We start from the raw sequence: 17,545 nt of genomic DNA, 5'->3' as shown, positions 1-17,545 counted from the left end.
ACACGTGCCTCAGATCACACCTCAGGTCCCATTTTTACACTCCATGTGCCCAGCCCTGCTCTGGGAAGGAGGGTCCATGACCAGCAGGCAAAAAGGCTACGGGTGCTCTCACTGGGGAGCAAAGGGGGAGCTCATCTTGCAGGGAATGCACTGGTGCCCTTCACTGGGTGCAGCTGGGACATCACCAGGCCATCTATTCCCAGCAAAAGACACTGAGGCGTCCAAAACTCTTTATTAATTATTTTTAAGAGAGGCACACAAACAATAGGAACAGATTAATGGAAGTAAGAGAGGGAGTGCAGCCAGGCTCTTTAAATCTTTAAAATCAAACTGTTTAGCTCTTACTTTCTCAACTGATTTTGATGAAGAACAGACATTGTCTCACAGGAAAGGTATTTCCCCCCCCAGTTAGAGTCTCCATCTGAGGCTGTTTTACCCATAGACCTGCATTAGCCATTACAGCACTAGGTACCAGGAGATTTATGGTCTCTGATTAGGAACAGGAGGTTATCACCAAAACCAGAATCAGGGCTACAACACGAACCTGTGGAGGAGGTGAGTGCCTATGGAACCTCCTGGATCTGTTTATTTTCACCCGTTGAAAGACTCACAGGATTCTGCTCCACTGCTGAAGCCTTCAAAACTCCCTCTGCCTCCCCCTGCCACCACCCTGCTTTCCTGTTCCTCCTCTTCACGCGCCATTTACCATCTAGAATTGTTTCCCCATCACCTGTTCTCCCAATCCACACCACAGAAACACACTACAAGCCACAGCAAGTTGCTGCAGGCTGGCCCACACTGCCAAGGAGCTCTGCCAGCACGCCCCAGCACCCAGCAGTGTTCCCCAGCCTGTGCTCGTGGGGTGCCCAGCACAGAGCCAGGCACATCCACATCCAAAAGAGGGGCACACAGGAATCCACAACACCTGCAGTCATCTATGGATTCCCAGCTCACAGGGCTGTACAGCTCCATCCTGGACCTTCAGTGCAGCTCCCTGCCGCAGCAGAACCTACGCTGATACTGGCAGGACCCTGCAGGTCTAAAAGAAGGGGTTTGCAACTAAATCCAGCTGTAAGAAAAAATTAATTAACACCATTCAACACACTTGTTGCTCTTCAAAGTTAGAGACAACCTTTCTGATTTGTTCTGGACTCCTCAGGGAGAGCAGGACTCCCAGATGAGGTCTCTGGCTTCACTGGCACAACACAAATGTGGGCCAGTTGCTGTAATTACCCTGTGCCTTAGTTCATCTATCTGAAAGGTGAGAACAACAAGACACTCCCAGCTCACGGAAAATACCGGTTCATCCATTCTCAGAGGAGTCTTAAAGATCCCAATGAAAACACATGGCTCAAGTTCAAAATGCACTTCTATTTTTTTTTATTTTTTTTTAAAAGCAAGGACATGCTGAAATAAGATTAACAGAATATTTTGTTTCCTAAGTCCAGAGTAATGTTACTCAACTTGTGGTCTACGGACCCTGGATGGTCTACAGAAGACGTTAAGAGGCAGCCCACAAAATGACTGCAAAACCCCTTATTAAAAGGCAAAAACTAGTACCACCACACCACGCAGACAGGGCAAATAAGAAATTTGGCACTCACCAGTGCATTTAACTGAAGAGTATTGACAACAAAGCTCATATTTAATTACATTAAATGATGCAGTTTTTGGAAAAAACAACAAAGTAATCTTTAATCAAATGCTAAATAGACGACAATTTTCCTCCTCAAACAAAAAAATAAAAGCTTTCTATCCTCCAGTCAACTTGTGTATTTTGAAATAAAAGTTAAGGAGACCTTTGTAATGATGTTTAATTAATACCAAGCTGTAGCATCCACCTCCAAGAGTCCAACCAACCAGGATACATAAAAAACCCCAGCAACCCAGTTGTGCGTGGCACAGAAGAGCTCATTGCTCGCCAGCCCCCACCCCACTGACGTGCAGCTCTAGATCAAAACCAGACCTGAAAAGCAGCTAGGAGATTTACTCATTCTTGCTTTAAAGGACTAGTGGAAGCAGAAATAATTAAGATGCAATGAAAATGGGTAGAGAAATGTTCCTAAGAAATGCACCACAACGTTAATGGATTTGTTCAATCAATATGTGCATGAAATTTTCTTGGAAGACAGTTGACATTATACACAAATATTTGTATGTACTATATCTAAAAAGTTCTTTCAAGAGGAAAGCAGGCTGTCTGCCACAGATTTCGGGCTCTATTCAGAACAACAAAGATGACAATGTCAATGTCTGCAGCCCGGTAACCCTCAGCTCAATCACAGCAGAGCACAGAGGTTTTACATTAACACTGTGGCATGGGGTCAACAGGAAAGATCAGGCACATCCTGAACTCTGTGGCATGAAGGAGAGGTTATTTCAACCCCAGGGATCACAGCTTGCACCTGCATGTGATCCTAAAACATTTGCCTTGCTTTGGAGAGCACAGAAGTCCAGCCAGACTGGCAGCACCTGGCGTATGATGGTCAGACCCTGAGGTTCCTCAGCTGTTCCTCCAACATCAGTACCCAAAACAGCTCTTGTCCCATTCCCCAGCTCACCCACTGGCAGAGCTCTCCTCCCTCTTCTCTTCTGTCCAGATGACTTCTGAACTAGTTTTTTTCCTTGCCTGACCAATGGTGCGGATGCACATGCAATTACAGCAGCAGATCTGGGGGAAGAAGGGACCTTGCAGCACCATGACAGAGTTGCTCAGAGCAGGGTGTTGCCCTTGTAAAAAGGTACAACTGGTCCCTAAGGCCATGGAGGGGATGACAGAAGCTCAGGAGCTGAAGTCTCTCATCCTGGTTTGCTGTCTCATAGCTGCAATCAGGCTGCATCAGCTCTCCCAACCACAGCATGGCCCCACACAGAACCGGTTCCAACCCCTGATGAAAGACGACTGCTCTGCCCTGCTCCTATCACTGCCCAAAGTCGCAAAGCAGGATTTGCCACTTGTGTTTCTCCTTTTCAATCTCTCCAAGCTATTTTGGGCCCGGGACCCACGTTTAGCTCTGCCCCAAGATAACCTCTGCCAGCAGTTGTGTACCGATCTTGGCACCGCAGCAGCACGGAGCAAGGTCAGAGCATTGGATTTTGCCAGCCCCATTCCCAGTAGCATTTCGAAAAGCAGGTTTGCCAGGCCAGCTGCTCCCAGCCTGATGCTTCTGGAAAGGACATGCTGACTGTGCACTGTGATTCCTGTCCCTGACAGCCCTTGCTCAGACCCCAGCCCACAGCAGGAGAATCTGATTCCCCAGGAGCCGCTGAGACATCTGCACGCCCGCCCCAGCACTCCTCCCTGTCAAGGGAGCACTTGCAAGGGATTTCACAGGCTTTAAATACATCTCAATCCTCAACAGAGGGGCTGCAAGTGACCTTGTGATGGTTCCCAGAGGGACATGTATGTGCTTAAAAGAACAAGATTGACCCATTTCTCTTTGCAGGAGCACTTGGCCGTCTCTCTGCAGCTGCAGGGACATTGTCTTATTAAAATGCACAAGCCACACACCAAGTGCCAGCCTGGCCATGGCTCCAGCCTCAGGTCAGCACCAACATCTCCGCTCTGAGTCTCTGCTTTTCAAATCCAGTCCTAATGTGCTGCTTCTCCTTTAGTCTCCCTACTCCCATTGTTGGATTCCCCCCTAAAAAACACAAGCACCTCCCGATTTTGCAGTTGAGACTGGTAAACCATGCAGACAACGCATGTCTCTTTGAGCAGTGAGCCTGTCAGCAGGGACGTGATGGCAGAGCTGCTCCTGTTATGCAACAGCATCGCTGCTCCCGTGCCAAGGCACCCACAGCCCTGCAAAGCCATTCCCAAGCTGCTCCCAGGGAAGTGGGGACGGCCAACACGCACGGCCACACGCAACCCACAGCTACCGACTGCCTAAACCCTCAAAAGGGACACTTCAAGTAATTAAAGATAGTGACAAGGAACAGTGAAACAGAAACCCACACTGAAAAAAATAGAAAAAAGGAAAAAAAGGGGGGAGGTGGGATTTGGATCCATGCACAGGCCATTCATGGAACAAAGGAGTTATTTTAAGTCTGGGCTGGAAATAGAAAACAAATTAGACCACGCAAGGCCTTTGTTGAAGATGATCTGCAAAGACAAATGGAAACGCCTGGAGAGGAAATTAAAAAAAAAACCAAACATGAAACCACCCGGGCACTGGGACTGCAAAGGGAATCAGGGCAGGGGACTGGAGAAGGAAAGGAAAGGAGTGACAGTCAGATCCAAAAGGAGACAGATAAGAAAACCAGTGCAGGACAGCAAAAGCAGACTAACAGAACTGACTGGTAAAACCCCAGGGATGGAAAAACTGCTAAAAATGCCCCATTTTGTGGTGGGAGCCCATCCCAAAGTTCCAGATACAGAAATGCAGGAGTTGAAACTAAAAAGCACATCTGCTGGAGCAAGATGGGCTGTGCAAAAGAACAAACCAAACCCTCCTCCTTTTCTGCCCAACCCCTGTCTGGCAGCCTGGCATGCTGCAATATTCACCCTGTGCTGCCTGCCACATCCACCTGGGATGGGATCCAGGCAATCTGAGCCATAGTGCAAGTGCAGACAGCCTATTCCAGGGCAAAGCTCCTTCCCTCCCCACTTCCAGACCCCACTTCTCCCTCTTCCCTGCTCACATACACACCATCCTTCCCACTTCAGCTACCCCCCTCTTATATTAAACATGGACTTAAATGCTGGAACTGTTACGCCGTTCTAATCTCAGTTGAATAAACACACACCAGCAAGTTTAAATCAAAAAACCCCACGCAATTCCTTGCTGACAATGATACTGTAAGCATATGGCAATTTCAGCCACGCTCCCAAGTGCATTAAACAGCACATTAACAGCCGTCGCTGTAACAACACATCACCACTGCGGCCACTTGCTGCTCCCAGGAGCTAACCTAAAGCCCAGGCTGCCCAGACAAACAAGGCTTTTAAAATGCAAGGCAGATTACAAAGCACCTGCGAGATTTATTTATATATTTTGCACAGAACACGCTGCTTATTTGATTTTCAAATCCTTCAGTTCATGTTGCTAAAGAGACAGGTCCTCTGATGTCTTGGGCACGTTCATGAAAGCGAGGGGAGTCATCTCCTCCAGATCCTTTTGTTGAACAAATTACTCAGCTCAGGAGTGACATTTTCAGTTATTTACATCCTGAATAAAGAAAGGAAATTCATTTTCTGGAGTTCCTAAGGTAAGTTCTTTGAGGCAGATTGTACCACTAAACATTTTCTCCTTTCGCACGTTCCCAATTTTCAAAGGCGACAAAACATCTTTGCCTTCTAAATTATTCCTTTTCTTTCATGATCCTCTAATGATTCAGGAGTCTAAACTTCACATGAGGATCTTTGAAGAGCACCAACTGCCAGCATAAAAGCTGAACTATTATGACAAACTGCACAATTTAATGCCTCCCTAGGAAGACACGTGCAAAGGAACAGAATTACCCGAGGGAACCGAAATGAAGCCTGCAAATAAATTAAATGACCTGTAAACCAAGGTACTCAAAAATATATGAGATGCAACTGTGCCATAAAATATCACTAAAGGAGGGAGTCTTTTGGGAGCAGAGCTGTTTTAAACTAACCCATTTCATTCTAGTTTTCACTGCAGTTGTTCCACATACCCTGCACCCCAGACTCTGGATGGGAACTGAGGTAACACTACCTCAGTCACTTGTGATGGTCTGAACCAGCTCTGAACCCTCCCCTAGACCTTCCTCCTAACATCCTCCAGGTAATTACTAGCAGACAGAGTCAATTTTTAGCCCAGGTTAATAACTGAATTCCAGCTATTCGTTCCTGCACATTGCTGCTGCTTTCATTTCTCCCCAGGAACACTGATGAGAAGTTCTGGCTCGCCGGTGGCCCAGAGAAAGGAGCTGCTCATTAGTTCACAGCACATCAGTCGGACGGACAGGTCCAAGCTGCAGCAGCCATTAATTGGCTGTGTTCTGCTTTTCTTGTCTAGGTAATTAATAGCTTCTACACAGAAAGTCAAAGTCTCTCTAGAGGCACCCAAAAATTCCAGTGTTTGCATACAATGAGGATAATTTGCAATGAGGGAAGGGGAGCAGGAGAACATCACCTCCACCTCCATCCCCTTGTCAAATACCCTGTACATAAACACAGCCCACTGCAGCAAGGGGCCTGGACTGCAGCAAACCTGTTCTGCATCCACAGAGGAGTCTCACCCTGAAAAGGAAAGGCTTGCACAGCTCCAGCTCCCTCCAGCTTCACTCCAAGGCAAACGACGCTTTGCAGGAGCCAGGCTTTGGGTTATGTTTCTAGAGATGGGCTTATAAAACAGATGGGGATTCCTGATGTGTTTAATAACTGAACTCGTGCAAGTGGGCAAACAGGATTTCAGTGCTTCCCTGCCAAGCTCAGTCCTGCTGACAACAAGCTGTCCAAAGCTGTCAGTCACTCCCCAGCAGACCAGGAATCCTGCCTTGTTCATCAGGACACTTCTCCAACTACAGCCTGGTCAGACCTTTTGTCATTTGCCTCTCCTGGGCTTGGGGCAATGGTTCTCAGCCTGTCACTTAGAGGTTTCTGGGAGCCTGAGGGCTACTTTGCAGGAGTCTTTGAAAAGGTGGCTGTAATTCATGCTACACAGATGAGACATCCTGAAGGGCACTGCTCTTCCAGGGAGAAGCAACGGGGTCAGAAGACTCTGGTCTCCCTGCCCTGTCACATGCGAGGGAGGGGAGAATTTCTGCCTTATTTGCTGGCAAAATGCCCAGTCCCTGGGCTATCAGTCCATCCTGTCCAGCAATTGCTGAACTCAAAGCTATTTAGTAATAATAATAATTAGTAACTACTTTAGAAACCCCCTGAGCTGCCAACATCAAGCTATTCCTAAGATGAGTCACTGGCCCAATTTGCTGCTGCCACTGTGCAGGCAGAAGCAGGTACCTCCTGTCCCCCTCCTCCTGTCCTGGGGCCAAGGTTTCAAAGGGCTCCTCACCCTCCAAACCTTTCAGCCGTGTAACAGAAACCAAGAAAACCACGAGGGAAAAGTGTGACACAAAGCAATCCTCCTCATCTGGGCAGCACAGCTCCTGGGCAAACAGCAGCTCTGAGTCACTGAACTCAGACCAAGCTGGTCTGGACAAGAGCACTGGGAATGCCAGCAGAGGAAATAGGAGAGCCATAGTCTCAAGGTCAAATATTGCTTTTGTGGAGCTATAGAAACAAATTACGGCATAATAATCTTTCCAGAGTCCATCTGGGAGGTACTTAAGGATGCTTCCCAGTATTTTCATGCACTGAACTAATAACCTTGATGAAGGCCTCAGATTTAAACTAAGATGAAATGCTTGTCACGCACAGCAAGAAAAGACACGGCGTCCAAAATTGTCTCTGCTGAGGCAACGAGTTTCCTGTGGTATCAAGCTGAAAGAGGACAGCTTACACAGGGATAACTAAGATGATTATTGTCCCCAAATCTCCATGACTTCTGCTTGGGCAGTTGAGCTGCTCATGAGACAACTGCCTTTAACAGCCCTGTTACTTTATGGGAGTAGCCAATGATGGGGATTTTAATCAAAATAGCTGTGGTGCCTGTGAGGGCTCTGAACCATAGCACATGGCCCTTCCCACTGCTCCTGTGCTCCACCCAAGGAACACAAATCCAACCAAGAAAGAAAAAATGAAGCCAAATCCTTTTTAAATAGCCAAGAGGAGGTCACAGCACTCCAGGTGGAAAGCAGTCACATCAGGGGTTACTCCCCTGCACAGCTGGTGCTCCTGGGGCATGGCAAAGTCCTTATTTGTCCATCTTTGGAGCTGCAATTCCAGAAGAATTCACACCAGTGGGTACTGATTACAGCTCGGTAGGCACAGACCTGCTACTTCAAACTGGAAAAACAGCAAGTTTCTGTATTTGGGGTAACTCTCCAGCTTTTACATTGTACATGAATTTTTATGGATGAACACAGTGCACACATACACACATCACAAAGCTCTGTCCCATGCTTCACCCAGGAAATTCAGTCTGCTTTAATATAAAACACTCAACCACAATTTCAACCAATGGAAGAACTGCCTGCCCTTCAAAAGGAGCAATGTCATCCTCCCAGCAGTTAGGAAATAGCAGGTTTCCCACACAATCACTGCCAGACTCTCCCAGCAGTAGCTCCACACAGCTCAGGGGTGCAGGACACAGATGACCCAGGTGGAATGTTCTTGACTGACTTAGGCAGGATAGTCTTAGTCTTAGAGTCTTAGTCCTCCTCCCACAGCTCTGGTTTAAGGGGTGTGGAATGACTTAATTATGCCCCTCAAGGCAGGAAGAAGTCGCTTGTCTTTAAATACTCAAACTTTTATTGAGTTAACAAGTTTTAACAAGGTCAAGGCTTAAACAGTAAACTCCTACCCAAAGGGGAATTTGCTGTTTCCCCTCGCACAATTCATTAGTGTCCCCCACAGTTTATTTCTTATCCCTGGGTTGAAGTGATAAACTTTACAGAGAGAGAAAAATCAAGGAAAAAAATATTTGAGCAGTTAGACAGGGTAAATAAACCTTAATTTTCTTCATCCTATCACAATGTCCCAGCACTCTACACAACACCCACACACATCCCCTTGGAGGGGGCCACAGGCAGACAGGGCACCCTCATCTATCACCTCCTGCCCAGGGTAGGGGCAAGCTCTGGGAAACCCCCTCTGTTCCAACCTCTGTGGTCTCTGCACTGCAAACAGCTGCAGAACAGCTGGCTGGGGACTGAACAATGGGCTCAGGCCACTGCAGCCATCCCCTTCTCCCTCCGTTTCCTTGGGCATGGCTGGCTGCGGAGGAGTAGGAAATCTCCAGAAACAAACATACAAATCTTGCAGACAGATGCTAGAGGTAAAGAAATGAATGCTGAACTGTTTAACAACATGGAAAGAGAAATATTTATTGCAGCCTTCCACAAAACCACCTCCCTGCTCCCCAGCCCAAGCCTGGAAAAGGCTTCCCAGCTTTGTTTTTACATCAGCCACCCACAAGGCAGGACCATTCCCACGTCCCCATGTGCTCATTTACATCATCAGCCTTGCCACAATATTTCCAAGTCCTACAAGCTCAGACTGCCAAGGAAAAGCACAGCATTACCCTTCAAACATACAACAGCCACCAAGGTCATTTAACCATGCAGAAAGTCTCCTACTAGGCAGGAGTGGGGACAGAGGAAAAGTCAGCCCTTGCCAAATTTTACCTCCTTCCTACATCTCCGTGAGAAGTGCAGAGCATCAGGGGTGTAACCTTGCTCAACCTGCACTTGAGAGCTTCTACTCATTGTCCACTTGAGGATCCCTCAGCAGCAGTTACTGACCTGAGCAGAAGTGCCAAAGCAGTTTGAATTTCTCTGACCAGCAGTTTGTACTGGTTTGACTGAATTTGCCTTTAAATCAGGTCTGCTTAATCTGGAGCTGGTTTCCTGCTGCGATTCAGATATCCCATTACACAGCTCATCCCAGCTGCCAGCTCTGTACAGCTCAAGCAAATGGAAAGTTGAGCAGTTCATGGAAAAAAAATTCTTTTATACACAGACAAAGAAGTCAGATTTAAAAAAGCCTGTCTTCTATAATCTTGTGTACAGAATTTACCTCTAGGTTCTGGTACTTGGTTAAATAAAGGTAAGGACAGGTTGGCTGGCAGGGTTGAGCAATCTGATCTAGTGGAAGGTATGGGGGGCAGGGGACTGGAACTAGATGATCTTTAAGGTCCTTTCCAACCTCACCCATTCTTAGATTCTAGGAAAACCCAGAATACAGCAGACTTCTGGACACAGAGCAGGATGCAGAGAGCTATGGCAGAGCTGCTCCCAGGGACAGTGTCCACAGACACCAGGCAGAAGCAAGGGAGCAGATTGTACTTCTGTGTCTTAAACACACCAAGAACTATCTGTAACAAGATACTTAATACTTCAACACATGAAATATAATTTCTGTCAACTAAATCGGCGTTACAGGTCCACAGCCTATTTTATTAGCTAGATGCTAATATATCAGGTCCCATTTTAAAAGTTGCAAATAGTTTATAAAGGCTTAATCAATCATTAAATAGGTGTTTGAATAAATGGCTAAATCAATCATTATAAGCCCTAACTCTAAGTAAGCTATTGGACTTGGTAATAATCTGCACTATCTCCAGCTGAGATTCCCATACCTACGTACAGGACCCCATCATGTCACACACCTGAAAACCAGAACATGCTATCTGCCATTTCTTAACTATTTGTGCATAGGCTTTAATGTAAATATAGACCATATATTGCCACATTCCATGCAGGTGATGTTAAAAATACAGAAGAAGCAATGCAGAACATTAAAAAGTGGTCCTTTGGGATGGCACTGGAGAATATTTAATAAAGGCAAAAGCTGCAGGCTAATTTCCCCTGCGAGTTCCCATTTAGAGGCTGTCGCAGTGAGAATCCATCACAGACAGCACTGATTCACCCACATCAGAGAGAAAAACCCTCTTCCATCCCCACTGCCAGTCACCAGGATATCACCTTTGGCAAATGAAGGAGCAACTCTTCCAGCTACCCCCTCTGTGGGTATCCAGAAGTGGCAGAGGATGGAGAGGGATGGAGCAGAACTCTTCCCCAGTGCCAGAGCCATCCCCCAGAGCTCCCACCCCAGCCTCTCTCATGAACCTGCCTGAGAAGGGCTGTGATCAAGCTCTTCTGTTTGATCCTCCTGTAATTCATGCCAGGTAATCTTTGTAAATGCTGTTTAGCAATCCCAAAGAGCAAGAGATGCAGTTTAACACGTAGACTGATGCATTGAAGTCACTCACACCCTGCAGCACCACTGTTCTCTCTGGCACACCAACCCAAAGGTTAGTTACCAGCAGGTATTCAAATTTCAAAGTAAAACAGTTAAACATTAAACCATTTAAAGTCTGGATCACACCTATGTGTGCTAAGTAGAGAAGGGAAAGGCATCCTGGCTGATGGTTTAAAAAGGTTTCAGGTCACTGTCCCTTATGCAATGAGAGTTACTCAGCTGGATAAGATCAGCCATTAAGCAGGATTACAAATTTATCTTCCCTCAGCAGTGTGATCTTCTGCTAATAATTGTATCATGAAAAATAACATAGAAAATGTTTAAAGAATTGCCCTTTTGAGTCACTAGCAAGGCACAAAATGCTCGCATGGCAAAAGGCAAAATCTTGTCTTTTAACTGCAAGGATGCTGCAAAATGCTGGGGTGGGCACAGAGGCAGGAAAAAAACCACCACAGCCCTGGTGTCAACACTAGCACGAGAAAACTCTGGCAGTGCTGAGACCCTGCAAATCAAACCAGTGGGGCTCAGCTGGAACATGTGAAGCATCACCAGCCAACTCACCCCAAGAAGCTAGGACTTGATATGGCACCTTCCTGTAACTTACATCTGGGCAGTGCCCTCCTGCCCCAGGACAATAAAAATAAAATTAAAAAATCTAAGACATCCCTTTGAGAGAATTAAGGTGACTTTTACAGTCTCACTCCCAGCCCCACGCTCGGTGAGGAGCAGAGGCAGCTCCAGGATCAGTGCTGGCCAGCAATTGCCCTACACCTCCCAGGGTGGGTACATCCCACTTTCCATCACCAACTGCACTGACACTTCAATCTCATCCCACTAATCACTGCACCAGGGAACACTGGACTATTCCAGCAATGACATCACCGGCAGATTTGATTACAGTGCTGATTACATCATCACCCACAAGAGATTATGCAGCTTTCCAAATGGCACCAGCAGCTTCTAAATAGCTTAGGTGGAGGAAGCCACGAAGGACGTATAAATTTTAGAAGTCTCAGGCTGTAAGTTTAATGGAAGAACTTTCAACACTATCTTTTGGAAATATCTGTGCACGGACAAAGTATTTTCACGTGCCCTTGCTCGTGTCAGCGAGCCAGCACATGCTTAGGAGAATATTTTGGAAAAGTCACAGGCACGGTGAGCGAAGGACTCTGCAAGAGCAGAACCAGAAGAACGTCACCACCGGTCTCAGGGCAACAGGCAACCCCAGATTTGCCAAGAGCACAATAAGGAATGCCTGCGCTGAACCATCTCTCTCCAGGGTGGGAAAAATACTTTTAAAAGCCTATTTAAATGACTTTCAGCAGAAGATAACGAAGTTTAATAACAGGAACTCAAATGAGAAGCAAGCACCCATTACAGAATCTGGCAGTGTGAGCCCAGGAGCGTGAGAAGGACAGTGTTTTGCTGTCCCCATGCCACACACCAGCATTAGCTCTGCTGCTTGCTCAGCCTTCCCCTCCTCTGCATGGACTATTTGCAGAAACAGCATTAAAGCAACCATCAAGCAGATGCTTAAAAAATGCAGAATGACGTTCAAATGACATCTATCCGTAAATCAGCCCAAACCACAAACATCTGAAGAAGATTTTCACTTAATCCAATTTACTGTAATCTCTCTCTTTAGTTAAAATGACAGAAACGTCAAAATGGGACTTTACTTCTCTGTCAAAGCATCTTGTGGTGAAAAAGGAAAATAAGCAGGCTCTCGCATGCAGCACCACTTATTAGGTTAGAAATGTCAAAACTGTACTTTGATTCTCACTATTAGCAGTCACATCCACATGCTGTGCCCTTCTGTTTCACTTCATTTCCCCCAAAAGTGAGCACAGAGCATATGCTCCATGCCAAGCATCATCCAGGCTAAACCATGAATTTCCCATTTTTGTTTCTGGTGACCCTTGTGCTCATCCCCGTCTGGGAGCACGGAGACCCTCCCAGATCACACACAAACAGACTCATTTGCCATCAAAGCTCTCAGGAGGACTGTGTTCTGCTGCTTCCAAAAATATACAGCTATGATCCAAGCCTGCTCAAAAAGACCAATCTCAAATTGCTTTCCTCTATCTCCCCACATTAATTAGCAAATGGGATAATTGACTCTCTGCCTGGGAGTTAAGCACGTGTGTGTCCACATACCTATTTCCACGTGTCAGAGTGTGTATCGTTTTCCCCAATGGTCACAAAAATTAAGCCATTATCCAAGAGTCCAGGAAAGTGAAAGAAAAATACCTACTGTCAGGACTGGGGTCTTCATGCATTATTTAACAAGAACTCTGTTGGCAAAACTGGTGTTGTTTTTATATAAAAGCTAATAGAAATTGTACCTCCAGGTGTCAAAACACTGATGGTAATTCCTGCTGCCTCAGACATCTTGATGTTTCAATTTTAGCAGTATGAGGAGCCTGCAGGGAATCCAAGAGGGTAAAGTGCTTGTACTCAAAGAGAAGCAGAGAGAAGGAGAGTCTTTTTATTTCTTTATAAAGGGCTCAGGGGAACAGTTCTACTCACTGGAATTATCAGATCTGGTTCCCCTGCTCCTTCCCTTCCTTGAAAGAGGAAGAGCAAGATAGGCTAACAAGGAGTGATTGTATTGTGTCGACAGGGAACAAAAAAATCCACGAGGCTGCTAAGGAGAAGTGAAAAGACAAAGAATTGGTGAACAAGAAGAAAGTATCCCTGGGGTGCAGCAGCACAAGAGCAGCTGGAAGTAACAGGATGCTTCAATGATCTCCAGGGAATAGCCAAGCTGCGATGGAAGAGCAATTTTAATACAGGTTGGGTTTTATTAAGTTTGTGCCTAAAAGTGACATGTAGAACCCCTCCCTCACCAACTTCCATCTGTACTTCTTCAGCCCATCACATCTCCACAGAGCAATGACAGGGCTGTGAAACAATAAGAGACCCATCAAGAGTCCTCTCCCTGAGCACCCCGGAACGTACAGCCAACTCCAGCCAAAATCAGAGCCACAGCAAAGGTACTGGCCAGTAAATAAGCTCTGCCATTTCAATAATCAATTATGACACCTATGAAATAGTGATTTCAGGCCAATGTGCACCTGAAAAACACAGACAATGCAGGCCACTGTCCCCAGGTACCCCAATGGAAGCTGTGGGGAGGAGGGTACAGCTCTCCAAGTCCACCCTCCTGGGCTGCAGTGGGAATAAAGCCCCAGGGACCACCTCATGGTCTGGGCAGTCCCGTTTCCTTATCACTTCCACCATGGGATGGGGGGGGGGGGGGGGGGGGGACAGACAAGAAAACAATAGCTCAGGAATCCACACACAGCTCAGCATGGAGTTCAAGGGAAAAGAAAAACAGTTTCTCCAGGCAGCCACAGACACAAAGGTCTCAGAGAGATCCTCCATTGGGTCGTGAACTTTCGCAACCCCTTTGCAAAAACAGCGCTGAGGAAATTCCCGAGGAAAAGTAAATGGACGCAAGAGCAAGCTCAGACAAGGAATGCCAGGACTGCTGCTGATCCCAGCACCGAAGCACATGCCCAGTCTCCCTCCACCTGGCAGCCCACCTAACAGCATGAGCACCCCATGGAGCTGCATCCAGAGCACCCCAGATCCTGCTGGGCCTCGTACCTGGAGCACAGCAGGGACTGGGAAGTGAACAGGACACTCCCCTCCCACATGGATCTGATCCTATGAGGTTTTCTCAGGGATCTGTACCAGGACCCTCCCCACTCTATCTGCCCAGGTATCACTTACGGCTGACTAACATTTCAGGGATGGGCGGTCATCATTCCCACCCGCTCCGGCAGAGTCATTTGTTGCCTTCTTGCTCCTCCAGCCATGTCTCACAGTGCGTGGTATAAACTTTAAGAGGCAATGACCTCATCCGAGCTGGGAAGAGGGAGGCGGGGAAATTGGCTACTTGCCACCTTCTCATTTTTCACATAAGAAAAATAATTTATGAGTGAAAGCCCATTTTATTCATCTGAAAAAATAAAAAAATCCTACTGAAAGCAGCAGGCCTGCCTTGGAGCGCATCACTCGTACAGCAGCTCCTGCAGCAGCACCCACCTGGGGTGATGGAGAGTGGGACCCCCAGCACTCCCTGTACCCCCTGCTCCAAGAAACAAATCCCCAGGCACCCCCAGACACCTCATGGATCCACCAACCCCACAGAACACATCAAGCTACGGTGCAAACGTCCCTCCGGTCTCCGTTAAGGCACAGGGAGGGACTTCCAGCTCTCTCTAATTTGTAACTCCTCCAAAAGGGCAATTAAGCAACCAAACCATAGCTGTGACTGGGATTTCAGCTCGGCTCTCTGTGATAAGGCCATCAGACAGGGCTCTGCAGCGAGCAGTAACTCCAAGGCATGTCATTAATTTTGTCCAGACATGTATCACACCCCATTTCAGAACGCACACGGAGCATGTGTGCGGTGCTCTGCAGACACAGGATACACAGATCCTGCACACTCACACATTTTATATACTCATATTACTTATGTTATAGATTCACACATACATTACTCATAGCTCTTACGAACAGAACATACAGTTCATCTTGGCATGAATCCCAGAGAAAGGAAAAAAAAAAAACCCAAAAACCCCTGCAGTAACAAATCCAACTTGCATTGATTCCAACAGCATCTGTGGTAGGAGTTAGAGCAGTATTATGGATCATTAAATGATTGAATTATTTTGTGTTACACACCCATGCGGCTCTGATAACACCAGGCAAACCTGCTGTTTCAAGGGACATTTCCCCACTGTCACCACTCTCACAAGTTTTTGCCTGTAACTGTGGGAAACTGTGGAAAAAGCAGTTTATTTCTGCAGTGTGCATTCAACAAGCTGTTGTGTACATCAGTTCCACTGAGGCACCCCTGTGTTTCAAGACAGGGCTCAAATACGCTCATATGGGGCTGCAGCTGTCCCTAAGAAGTGCAGGATCCCCGAGTCACAAGTGCTGGAGTCCACTCTCAAGAGCAGGCTGGCACAGCAGCAGGGATATTCCATCTGTACACACCACACAGCAAAGGCAAGAAGGCTGATTGGCATGGACTGAGAGGGAAACTCCTTAGTAGAAGCAATGAAAGAAAACTTTAAAAAGTCACAGCACACTGCATCTTCTATACACCTTTCTAACCTCTGCAGCGTATCAAAGCATTCTTCTTCATCCCCTCCAAACTCAGGCTTCATTCACTCTTTGAAGCTTTACACCCAATGTTAAAGAGATTTAAAAGGTCACAGTTGCAATATTCTCATTTACTGGAGGAGAATTAAACATGATGAGGAGCAGCACAGCTCACCCCAGCTCTGACCACCCCAGCACAGCCCTCCCGTCCCACCCGCAGAATCCCTCTCCCTGCTGCCACTTCCCAGCCCAGCTAAAGCCCCATCTCACCATCTCTCCTGGAATCCCCACCACAGCAGAAGTGTCTTCCCCGGGATTACAGGACCACGACCCTCAGAACCAGCAAAACCACCCATTCTCAAAGTTCTGCAGGAGAGTTCGCCAGCGATAATTCAGCCAGCACCAGAACAGCAGCTGCAAACTCCCCCTGGCCTGACCAAAGTCAAAACACACCGAGCGCTGCTTTTCAGGCAAACCCAAATTACAGCATCATCTGCTGACTGCTCCCAGGATGAACAAACCCACATTAATTACAGGCTAAACTTTGCAATTCACCTCTCAAAAGCATGAAACATCAGCAGAACTGCTTTGATCCCACTTGACAAATCCCGTCTCCAGCCGACGGAGCAACGCGTGAGACCAAGACGTCCGGAGGGAAGAAAAATTATTTCCAAACTTTTTCTCTCTTTTTTTCCTTGTTGCTACCCTCTTCCTAAAATTACATTCTCCCCACCAAGGAGGGCTGGAGGGATAAAATCACCTCAGAAAGTAGCAGGGGCTCACAAAACCTCGCACTTCACCTCCACCAGCAAGCAGCCGGGCAAGCACAGGAGCGTGTGCTCAGCCTCCAGCATTAAACGCTGTTTCTGTGTCGCCCGGCCAAGTCCCAGTTTTTCAAAGCAACTTCTTTCTGCTGTGGCCTAGTTTAGTTCTCCACACAAAACAGCACCAAAACAAAAGCCGCCCAGCCAGCCGGGGGAGGGAAGTGAGGGGTACTTACCTAGCAGCATCCCCACATCACCTCCTGCATCTTTAGCAGCCACCCTCTTAACTTCAAAATAAATAAATAAAGCGAGGCCACACAGCCTTAAAACCAATCTGGAAATGAAATGGAAAGCCTGTAATTATTTCTCAATGCTCCTGCCAGTCTCAGCCTATAAACACAGTGGATTACATAAGTCCACCCCTCCTGTTTTGAAGCCAAAAGTATGAGCTTTTCCTCCAGCTCTGGCAGCAAGTAATAATTCCTCGTCGGCATGGCAACGCTGGCTGGCTTCCAGCAGACAATGGGCGAGTTGAAATACTGCTACGGCCTTTTTATAGCTTAGCTCTGAAAAACCTCTAAAATATTAGCTATCTGATGGCTAACCCAACTTGACAACCTCTCCTCCTTTAACCATTTCCTTCCTGCACCACCGGCAGGCATTGCCCAGATGAGCGGTCCGGGGTCACTGGTCCGTGGAGCAGGGGATGCTCCTCTTCCCAGGGACGGCTCGCAGGAACAGTTTCCCATCTACCGGATTTGTTGATTTGTCACAGACACAGCATCTGCAAGAAGTGCCACAACCCCATCTGGGCTTTCCCAGGTTTCTTTCAGTCTGTTACTCAGCAGGTACATTTGCTCTGCTCCTT

General features: G+C 47.0%; 1 protein-coding gene across 12 annotated transcripts in view; it reads right to left on the bottom strand.

The window, feature by feature from the left end:
- The window catches only part of NCOR2 (nuclear receptor corepressor 2), a 227,114-nt gene that overhangs the window by 159,826 nt on the left and 49,743 nt on the right, over positions 1-17,545 (bottom strand). The window contains exon 1 of one of the 12 annotated variants that reach the window (XM_088064918.1): positions 14,534-14,549. The exons of the other annotated variants lie outside the window; for them this stretch is intronic. The gene's annotated coding sequence lies outside the window, so the exon portion shown is untranslated. Of the gene's footprint in view, positions 1-14,533; positions 14,550-17,545 lie in introns of those variants that run through there. 12 annotated transcript variants of the gene reach the window in all.

Source organism: Pseudopodoces humilis, chromosome 20 (genome assembly GCF_049639895.1).
Source record: "Pseudopodoces humilis isolate 2021_Gansu_Grassland_sample_001 chromosome 20, ASM4963989v1, whole genome shotgun sequence".
NCBI classification, from domain to species: domain Eukaryota; kingdom Metazoa; phylum Chordata; class Aves; order Passeriformes; family Paridae; genus Pseudopodoces; species Pseudopodoces humilis.
Note: the sequence above shows the minus strand (reverse complement) of the source record. Positions and strands in the feature narration are given on the sequence as shown.